This window comes from Hemiscyllium ocellatum, chromosome 8, assembly GCF_020745735.1.
Source record: "Hemiscyllium ocellatum isolate sHemOce1 chromosome 8, sHemOce1.pat.X.cur, whole genome shotgun sequence".
Lineage (NCBI taxonomy): Eukaryota > Metazoa > Chordata > Chondrichthyes > Orectolobiformes > Hemiscylliidae > Hemiscyllium > Hemiscyllium ocellatum.
Window position 1 is genome coordinate 32796025 of NC_083408.1, and position 11575 is coordinate 32807599.

The following is an 11575-nucleotide window of genomic DNA, read 5'->3' on the forward strand; positions in this document are numbered from 1 at the left end:
GGGCTTGGGGCACATTGTGGAGGCAGCAGAGCAGAGGTGGACTTTCTTTCAGCTTTATCTTTTTATTCTTGGAGTATTCAAATGATGCTGGATTGTGGCAACAGTTGAAGCGTTTCACTGTGTTGTGTATTGTAGAGTTTAAGTGAAATAAGTCATTACCAAAATCATCTTTCCTGCACGTATCATTGTTCAGGGCATGAGAAGCATCCTGGAATTCCCACATGGCACAGAATGTATCTGCTCAAATCTGCAACCTGTCCATTTTCCCTAATCTCTTATATCCTTTGTGTACAGTCTGTTTTTGGACTTTTAATGAATTACTTGATTTAGTTTAAATTACGGGAGAATGTTTACACAAACCATGACAAGTAAGAGCACTAAAATCCCGCTACCAACTCCAAAAAGGGAGGATCAGAGGGCTTATGCCCGAAACGTCGAATTTCCTATTCCTTGGATGCTGCCTGACCTGCTGTGCTTTAACCAGCAACACATTTTCAACTGTGATCTCCAGCATCTGCAGACCTCATTTTTTACCCACACTTATCAGAAAAGATGTGTTTAGTGTTGGGATCACTGGTAGAAAAGACAGAGGACGGTACATTGATTACTGGTTAAGTGAAAAGTAAGGATATGGGGAACCATATCATGGTCGTTGGATGGGGTGGGGAATGTAGAATGGGTTGACAGTAGAAGTATGGGAAATAAAATGAATACAGTCAAGGGCCTTGTCAACCTTGGTGGAGAGAATTGTTTTTAAATAAATAGAAACAGATCAGAAACATTTGTGTGGAAGATCTATTGCATGATAGCAATAAACACAACTACATGTTACTTGGCCTTACCTCTGAAAGCTAGCATGCATCCCCACATCAGATTGTATCTGACATCAGTAGAGGGAGTGGTGCCAATTAACACCTTCAGAACCATACATCTTCACCCCGCCTCCTAGTTTATATCCCAATAGTTAACCCATTATATAATTATGTATGTAAGTATATTATATAAACACAAAGCCAATATCCTACCACACCGTCTCTGACTTCTCAAAAGTAGGTAGAAATATATAAAATGTTCTTACTCAGAATTCACTTTCTTCAGACTCTTTCCCTTGAAGACTGTGCATCACTTCTCTGCTGTAGGATCTTTTATCTCTCTGATATTCTTCATGGAGGTAAGATGGCAGTGAGTACGACTTCTGAGCCCTGGGCTTGTCCGCTCCATCTGCTTTTCTTCTCTTTTGTTTCTCGCTTCTCTTGTTGTTTTTCTAGCAGTGACAAGTTCGGTGATGGCAGGTAGGCCCGGCAGCATGGACTCGAATAGGCACAGCAGCACAGACTAATGGTGACGGCGACAGAGGCAGGGTTGGGTTCACCATCATCGAGGCAGTCCTAGCGCCAAGTCATGGCTGATGCTGCGGAGGAGGAGGAGGAAGAGAAAAGTTTGGGTTCCCGGTGGCTTCTGCTTCCAGCACAGATTCATGGAGGCAGCAGCTGAAGGTGAGTTTGAGCCCAGTAAGAGACCCAGTAGCATCAGCAGCAGCATCATTCACAAGGTGGGCCTAACACGGACTCATGGCAGCAGCGGAGTTGAGTTTGTAACATTCCTATACTTCTGACAGATGATCCACCTGCACCATGTAGTCTTACCTCTGTATGCTGTAATTCCTGCTTCATCAGCCATAGTAACTGGTCTGATAGGATAGTAACACTTGCTCCTGTATCAGTTAGAAAACTGAACCTGCAGTCATATCTCGACCACAATCTCATCATACTGGTTGGAGGAGATTGACAAGCTCCCAAAGAACAACTGGTCCAGAGCAAACTGCCTTCAAGGACAAACCACTTTTGACCAAGCAATTAACTGACACCAATGTAATGGGTTCCCCAGACTGATAGCAGAATACAAACAAGTGAAAGAATCAAGTGAGATGTTATATTGGTATGAGAGCTGTTTGACTCTGTCAACATAGAGGAAGTCACAGACTTCACACGAGAAAAGGCCCCAGCCTATTCAGTACCAATGGCATCAGTGGCATCTGCATTGGTGAGATCCATCCAGTGGCAAGGATGTCAGTAACGCCAAAGAGTGGGCAACTTTCATTCCAGCAGCACAGTGAGGGGGATTCGTGCTTGGCCACCAGGCCTATTATGGAGCATTCAACAAGATGGACCATAAAGTTGGACACTTTGAATAGGCTGGTGCCTTTTCTCATGTGAAGTCTGTGACTTCCTCTATGTTGACAAAGTCAAACAGCTCTCTTATACCAATGTAACATCTCAATTGATACACCTGGTCACGGGCAGATGGGTCTATCCGCTCAAGGATAGATTACCTGTTTGTGTCCCGAATGCTTTTGGTCAGATCAAGCCAGTGTTCTTTTCTGACCACTGCCTCCTGCTGGCTGACTGTCACCTACATGATGAGCAGCGGGCTGGTAAAGGAACGTGGAAGCTGAACACAAAGCTGTTGACCCTGGGAAACATTGAGAAGCTCAAGGGGGGTTACGTAGATTGGACAACTGTGAAGCCCCTCTTTGAGTCCCCAGCGGACTGGTGGGAAACAGTAAAAGGGAACATCAAAATGTTCTTCATCCTCAAAGGTGTTCAGGAGACAAGAGAGAGGCGGGGGAAACTGTCCCAGCTCCAGGTAAGTATGCAGAACCTGCTCCTGCTACAGATGATGGAGTCGATGTCACGGAGGACCTCAAGGAGGTGAAGGGCCAGCAAGCCTTGCTCTTTGCCTCAGAGGCCTCCAAGATAATCTTCCGGTCCAGGATCCACTCGGTGGAGCAGGACGAGACGTGCTCACGTTTCTTCTTCCAGAAGGTGCACAAAGAGAGCTCTGTGCTCAGCAGCCTGAAGGAAGAAGATGGCTTGATAACGTCATCTCAGGCTGACGTCATGAGGATCAGCAAATCCTTCTATGCCAGTCTGTATGACTCGAAGCCAATGGACAGCGCGGCCTCCCAGTCATTCCTGTCCTCTATCATGGAGGTCTTAGACAACAGAACACAGGAGAGGCTGGACCAGCCGCTATCTCTGGAAGAGCTGACCAGGGCCCTCGAGTCCTTCGAAAAGAACAAAGCGACGGCTTACGGTTGAGCTCTATTCTGCTCTGTGGGACTTGATTGGCCAGGACCTGCTGGAGGAGTATGTCAGTGTGTTTCTGGCAGGAACCATGAGTGAATCCATGAGGAAAGGCATCATCACCCTCATCTACAAGCAGAAGGGGAGAGGGAGGAAATCAGAAATTGGAGACCAATCTCACTATTGAATGCAGTTTACAAAATTTTGTCAAAGGTCATCGCCAACCGGGTCAGGTCTGCTCTGGGGTCAGTGATTCACCCTGATCAAACCTGTGCTGTGCCGGGCAGGAAGATCGCTGAGAGTCTCGCACTCCTCAGGGATACGATCGCCCACGTGCAGGACAGAGGGTTGGACACCTGCCTCATCAGCCTGGACCAGGAGAAAGCCTTTGACAGGATATCACACACGTATATGAGAGATGTTCTCTCCAAAATGGGCTTTGGGGAGGGAATCTGCAAATGGATTAGACTGCTCTACACCAACATTGTCCGTGCAGTCTCAATCAATGGGTGGGAATCAGATAGCTTCCCAGTCAGATTTGGAGTCAGGCAGGGCTGCCCTCTCTCTCCTGCCTTGTTTGTGTGATGCATAGAGTCATTTGCTGAGTCCATCAGGAAGGATGCGAGCCTGAGAGGGGTGACTATTTCTGGTAGTGGGGGCCTACAGGTTAAGGCCTCCCTGTACATGGATGACATCACCGTTTTCTGCTAGGATCCGATGTCCGTGCACAGATTGATGTGCATATGTGACCAGTTCGAACGGGCCTCGGGGGTCCAAGGTAAACCGAGGCAAGAGCGAGGCCTTGCTCTTCGGGAACTGGGCCGACCAACCCTCGATCCCCTTCACCATCAGGACCGACCACCTGAAGGTGCTGAGTATTTCGTACGACGAGGCTGGGGCTTATCAAGAAAGTGAGGCAGAAACTGGGCAGATGGAAGTTACGGTCACTCTCCATCGCAGGTAAAAACCTGGTCATCAGGTGTGAGGCACTGTCAGTGTTGTTATACGTGGCACAGGTCTGGCCTATTCCCAGAACTGTGCCACTGCAGTCACACGGGCTATCTTCCAATTTATATGGAGATCAAAGATGGACCGGGTCTGAAGGGACTCGATGTACAAAGATCTGGGCAACGGTAGAAGAAACACACCCAATGTCACCCTCACCCTGATGGCCACCTTTGTGTGTGGCTGCATCAAGCTGTGCATGAATCCCTGGTACGCAAACACCAAGTGTCACTACGTACTGAGGTTCTACCTGTCCCCGGTGTTGCAAAGAATGGGCCTGGCCTCGCTGCCGCAGAACGCTCAGAGTAGTTGGACCATTCTGTATCACCTGTCCTTCATGGAGAAGTTTATGAAGAAAAACACCTTTGACCACAAGTCCATTAGGAAGTGGTCAGCACGCAGTGTCCTTGAGACCCTTCGGGAAAAGGAGAGGGCGGATCCTATCAAGCAGTTCCCTGAGCAGATTGTCAAAGTCATTTGGCAGAATGCCTCATTGCCAGAACTTTCCAACAAGCACCAAGACATGGCTTGGCTGGTGGTGAGAAGGGCTCTGCCTGTGAGATCTTCTATGCATGCCCGGACTCTCTCCCGCACCGCACGCTGTCCTCGAAGCGGCTGCAGGGGGGACGAGACTGTCACACACCTCCTTCTGGAATGTGCCTATGCAGAAGAAGTCTGGAGAGGAATGCAGTGGTGTTTGTCGAGCAGCGCCGTGACACGGGAGTCCATGCTGTATGGTCTGTCCCCCGGGATGCACACCGAGACGATCATCAACTCGGTGAAGGACACTCTCTGGGCGGTCCGAAACCTGTTGATCTTCCAGCTGAAGGAGTTGACCCTGACTGAGTGTTGCAGACTGACACATTCCAAGGTCCAAGACTATATGTTGAGGGATGTGCTGAAGCTTGGGGCAGCTGCTGCCAAGGCACAGTGGGGAAAGACCACCGTGTAACATCTGCCTACTTAAGAAGAACCGGGGGCCCATGCAGTAAGTGGGTTCTGCTGACACCTCAGCAGAAGAGCTGGATAGTAAATGTACAGACTTGTATATAGGAAAAATAAATTTTGATGTATGTAAAGCAATGTAATGTGTGCACAAGAATGGCATGACCAATTGTAAAGGGATCCAAATAACTTTATATGAATAAAGTTTATTTTTGATAAAAAAATTCTCACTTGATTCTTTCATCTGTTTGTACTCTGCTATCAGTCTGGGAAACCCATTACATTGGTGTCAGTTAATTGCTTGGTGAAAAGTAGTTTGTCCTCGGAAGCAATTTGCTCTGGACCAGTTGTTCTTTGGGAGCTTGTCAATCTCCTCCAATTAGTATGTTAAGGTTGCAGTTGAGACATGACTGCAGGCTCAGTTTTCTAACTGAACAACCTGCATATGTTCAACTATTTTTTATGTTGTCTTGCAGTATAACTTGTAACATTCCTATGCTTCTGACAGTTGCTCCACCTGTACCATGTAGTCTTACCTCTGTGTGCTGTAATTTCTGTTTCTTCAGCCATGGTGACTGGGCTGGTAGAATAGTAGCACTTGCTCCTGTATCAAACAAAAATCTCCAGGATGTCCATTGACCCAGTCAATTTCAGTCTCTTGTAGCTTGTCTGAATTAGCTCGTTCTCTTAGGTATGACTCATATTTTTTCTCTAATGGAGGCTTCTCATCAAATGCAGTTATCTTTTCTAATGGTGCTGTGTTTTACTGTGTAGGTTCAACATGTGTGCCTGCCAGCATATCTACTGTTCTGAAACTGACTTTCTTCTGCAAAACTTTTGGAGGTAACCTACAGTTTTAAAACTGCAGCATTCCTTAGTGGTGGTTTTGGATCTTGTCTGTGCCTATAAGGCCTTGTTGTCTTGCAGTCCTGATGCTTTTTCTTGCATCTGGTATCTGACTTGTGCCCTCGGTAGGCTTGACACATGCTTCTCTAGAGTATATTCACCATCTAAAGTGCATAGACTCTTTGAGAATGTGTTGGTGTTCTCCTCTCTGAATCTGTCTTTAAGTCATTCTGGTTTCTACTTCGAGCACAATATGATTAGTTTTCTCCAAAGCTAAACCTTCTTTGGACTGCGAGAAGACTGATAAAGTTGCATCAAAAATTCTGACAACTATTTTGCCTCTTACAAATTCTGTTTCCAAAGTTTCACAAGTATACTTATCTCAAATCTGTAGAAGCTCATCAACTAAACTGTCAGTGGATTTCCCTGGAAGTGGAAATTCTTCTGTTAATTATTGTTCATTCAATAATTTTATTGTTCTTAAATTGAAGCAATTATCAAAGGCTTTGATGATGATCTCCCTTTGATATTTTATCTCTTAACAACACTTATTGGAACATTAACATGATTAGCTTCAGTCTTAATGTTTGGGCTTGAGGCAATGCTGTAGCTTAAGAACTGACACTTGCATGAAATTCAATCTTGTGTTCTGTGTAGTCCTTAGCTAATCTTGAATCTGTTAGGAAGTACCATATCCTTTCTTTTCATTTCTGATTAATGTGTTAATTAATCTTATTACTTGAAAGGTATATTTAGATCTGTATACTTTTAATATTGTTTTAAAGATGTTATTGTTAATTTATCAATGTTGGTTTAAACTGAATGACAGTAGGGCTTGCTATCTTCTCTCTCACAGTAATGTTTATTTGCCAATCTTTGTAATTCTGTAATACTGTATTGAATTCTTCAATAAGGCTTTAAAGTGTATTACTGGCAGTTCTGTAGTGCTTCACTGTTTTCAAGCTTTTTAAATCTGGTTTCTTGCATCTGTACTGCTGTTTGCTCGAGCTTCCCACATTTTAAAAATGACTAAAATAGTGGCTACCTGCTTTTTCTAAGATTCTTCCATTCTCTACAGCCAAGGTGGAATTTCCACCTTTTTTTTCATAGAATTCACAAAATGGAAACAGGCCATTCAGCCCAACAAGTCCACACTGACTCTCTGAACAGCAACCCACTCTGCCCCATTTCCCCACCCTATCACTTTGCATTTACAAAGGCTTATCAACGTAACTTATATATTCCTGAACACTATGGGCAATTTAGCATGGCCAATCCACCTATCCTGCACATCTTTGAACTATGAGAAAAGAAACAGAGTATCCAGAGAGTACCCACGCAGACATGGGGAGGATGTGAAAACTCCACACAGACGATCATCCGAGGGTAAAACTGAACTAAGATCCCTAGTACTGTGAAGCAGCAGTGCTAATCACTGAGCCATCATGCCACCCCAAAGCCTTAGGCAACACATACATTTTCTACTCATCAGTGTATAAAACACCAAGCACTTTCTTCTACATTTTTAATAGGTTCTATGTTTGTGGCCTTTAGAAATCTTACCACCAAAATTGTGGCTTAATTAGAGTCTCAGTCCTTTTAAATTCTTACTTCTCTTCACTTTTTTTGCTACTGCCATGTTATTTTAATCGATTTCTATAGATTTGCTGATTTTCAGATTAAATAAATGCAGAAGCATACCTGATCTAAAATTCTCTTCTGGCAGATTAACCTCTGATTGCAGCTGCGCCTCATGGACCATAAGTGGTGATGCTTATTGTAAAAGATGAGAACTATCTTCTCCTTTCCGTTGCCCTCTTGTTCTGAAGAGATTTTTCTTAAAGTTATTTGTTTTTTTACCCTTAGGGATTTCTAACTTTATGCCCTGCAGCCTTCAGTTGCTCCTTAAAAAGCCTCCTTCACTCAGGTAATGCTTTAAGTTGGGCTGTTTTCTCTGTTAGCTAAGTGCATACTTTTGCTTTAGTGCTCCTTACCAGCTTCTGACTGATTTTTGTTGTCAGTACTGAACTTGCCCTCTTGTTGATCCCATGACTGTTAATGATCATGTTTAAACTGCTTCTGTTCTTTAGATACGGTTTTTTTGAAAACAAATCTGCTCTTAATTTGATTAACTCGCTTGCTTGACATTTTTTTCCAAAGGAATTTCTTCCCATTGTGGCTAGAATCAGATCCACACAGTTGTAATCATGTGGGTTTTTTTTCGGATACTATTCCTGGTACCTTGTGGTGTTTGCTGCTTCTACCTATATGTGATACTAGGTCAGGATTGTTTGAGGTAGTTCACTAATCCTCCTTTGTGTTTACTTTGTCTTAGCCCAATCTACAAGTTTATTGTATGATAGCAATAAATACAACAACATTTGGTCAGGAATATTTACTAGGCCCTTGGGGAACTGGTACATTTAAAGCTGCTCCCTCTGAAAGCTAGAGTAGAACTATTTGTTTCCCTCTCCCCTTCCCCCACCAACGGTGTGTGATATCAGCATTATCGATGCAGCCAACCTAGCATGAGCATTATCCATTAAGGAACAATTACCTTACACAATTGATCCTCCTTTCACAAAGGACAAGTGAACTAAACAGGATTTTATGACATTGTGGTAGTTTTTTAATCACTATTCTAATGCTAAATTTATGTTGTTGTGGTGAGACCTGAACTCGTTAGTCCAGGTCTCTGCATCACTGGCACTGACAAGTGAAGGAATGAAGCTGGCTTCCAGGGGACATTAGTTGATGGCTTGTCTCCAGGAATAAAGACAAAAAGTCATGGGAGACAAAGGAAAAATTGGAGATGGACCACATGCAAGCAAGGGAAAAACTTAAATTTGAAACAAAGTTGACGCTAGTGTCTGTCACGAGGTCAGCCAGGTGGACCTCATTGAATATTGAATATAGTCAGAAATTACATCACACCAGATTATAGTCCAACAGGTTCATTTGAAATCACAAGCTTTCGGAGCTCTGCTCCTTCCTCGGGTGAAGTTGGTGAACCTGATGAAGGATCGGGGTTCTGAAAGCTTGTGATTTCTAATGAACCTATGGACTATAACCTGGTATCACGTGACTTCTGGCACCTTCACAACATAGAATATGAGTTCCCTGTTAATCGGATCCAATCAGGGATAGATATAAACAGGAGTGTCGGACATCCTGTTCATTTTGAGAGCTGGCTCTGAGGAAGCTGTATCGGTGTCAAGGATTCCTCACGTGTCAATAAAGGGTGACTTGGTGACGGGATACTGGCCTCTGTGGAGTTATTTCACTGACGTTATTTTCTATTTAGAGTGGATTTCCCCATTTCTCCACCCATTACTGTTGTTTAGAGATTTTTCCACTTTTCTAAATGGTGACTACCTATTTTTTTCCAGAGGTTTTCTACCTTCTGCAGCTAAGGTGGAGTTTCCCTCTTTATGATTAGATTAGATTCCCTACAGTGTGGAAACAGGCCCTTTGACCCAACCAGTCCACACCGACCCTCTGAAAAGTAACCCACCCAGATCCATTTCCCTCTGACTAATGCACCTAACACTATGGGCAATTTAGTGTGCTGCAAATGTGTTGCTGGTCAAAGCACAGCAGGTTAGGCAGCATCTCAGGAATAGAGAATTCGACGTTTCGAGCATAAGCCCTTCATCAGGAATAAGAGAGCCAAGCAGTGTGACCAATTCACCTAACCCGCACATCTTTGGACTGTGGGAGGAAACCCGAGCACCCAGAGGAAACCCACGCAGACACGGGGAGAATGTGCAAACTCCACACAGACAGCCGCCCGAGGCTGGAATTGAACCTGAGACTCTGGTGCTGTAAGGCAACAGTGCTAACCACTGAACAGCTGAACTAATGTTTTCCTACCTTTCAGGGATAAAACACTCAGCACTTTCTTCTACCATGCATTGCAGTTTTTCAGCAATGTGATACTGCTTAATCAGCTCACCAATTCTCAATACACGTTCTGAAATGATACTGTCACCTGGTTCTCAAATGCATGCCAGATCCACTCACAATGCATATGTCTAATTACCAACCTCGCTGAATGCACAACGTCCATTGTTTGAGCACATGCTTTAGATATGCATAGATCTATTACGCTACCATACAGAACACAGTGCAATTTACAAGGGTGAGGACCAGATGTCAGCCATGGAGATAACTGGGATATCAGCACCAGTGGACACTGGAGATGAAGATATTCTAACTTCATTACTGAATGACAATAGCATTAAACATCTTCAGCCTAAATTTCATATAAGATTCAGTCATGTTGGCCTGATTTTAGCATTGACTGAAGTATGATGATTTGAATTTCAGGCTTTTTTTACACTCCCACAATAAGTTATATCAGTTTTTTTCACCAGAGCCAGCACGTGAAGAATGGAATCTGTGCCTTAGCATTATAAGTTTTTCAAATGAGCTGATTCCTTCTGAGAATGTATTATCACAGGACACAGACTTAACAGCACAGATACCATCACGATAATGGTGTTCTGTTAGAGAGCCAGGTTGGATTTCAACTTGAGGAATCACAGTTCGCAAGGAAGTATGAGCAGAGAGCATTGGTAAGGACTGATGTCGACAGTCCCTCTTGGTGAAGACTACTCCTGCCAAGTTCTACTCTGCTGGATAGAGAGGCTGAAATTCTCATTAACAAAATGGAGAATGATGGACTCAAAATATTGGAAATACTCAGCTGATGGGCAGCATCGGTGGATAGACAAAGTTTACATTTTAGATTAATGGCTTTTGGCTAGATTGTTCTGACACAAGGTTCTTGGCTGTATATTAGCATGGATAAAGGAATGGCTAAGAGTTGGGATAATGAGATTTTCAGGATAGCAACCTGTAACTAGTGGAATACCACAGAGTTTAGTGCTGGGGCCACAAAATGACTTGGATGAGGAAAATGAATTTACTATAGCCAAGCTTTCAGATGACACAAAAATAAATGGTGAGATGATACAGACTCTGCAGAGGGATATAGACAAGTTAAGCAAGTGGGAAAAAACTGAGCGGATAGAATATAACGTGGAAAAATGCCAATCTGGCAGGAACAATAGAGGAGCTCAATATTATTTAAATGGAGAAAGTCTGCAGACAGCTAGAGAACAGAGGGAATTTGGGTGTCTTCAAATCTCAGAAAGCTAACATACAAGGTCAGCAGATGATAGGGAATGCTGGTCTTTATTTCGAAAGGAATGGAATAATAAAGTTGGGAGGTTTCGCTAAAACTATACAAAGCACTAGTCAAACCATAACTGAAATATTGTGAACAGTTTTGGGCTCCTTAGGAAAGATGTAATGGCATTGGATGCAGTCCAGAGAACACTTATTAGGCTGATATTAGGTATTTTGGGGGTGGGGAGAAGGCAGCAGAGAGACTCTGATGAGGACAGATTGTGTGTGTTGGGCTTTTACTCATTGGAATTTAGAAGATTGAGAAGATTGTGAAAACATACTGGACTATTTTAAAGTAAAAAGTGAGGTCTGCAGATGCTGGAGATCAGAGCTGAAAATGTGTTGCTGGTTAAAGCGCAGCAGGTCAGGCAGCATCCAAGGAACAGGAAATTTGACGTTTCGGGCATAAGCCCTTCATCAGGATGAAGGGCCTATGCCCGAAACGTCGAATTTCCTATTCCTTGGATGCTGCCTGACCTGCTGCGCTTTAACCAGCAACA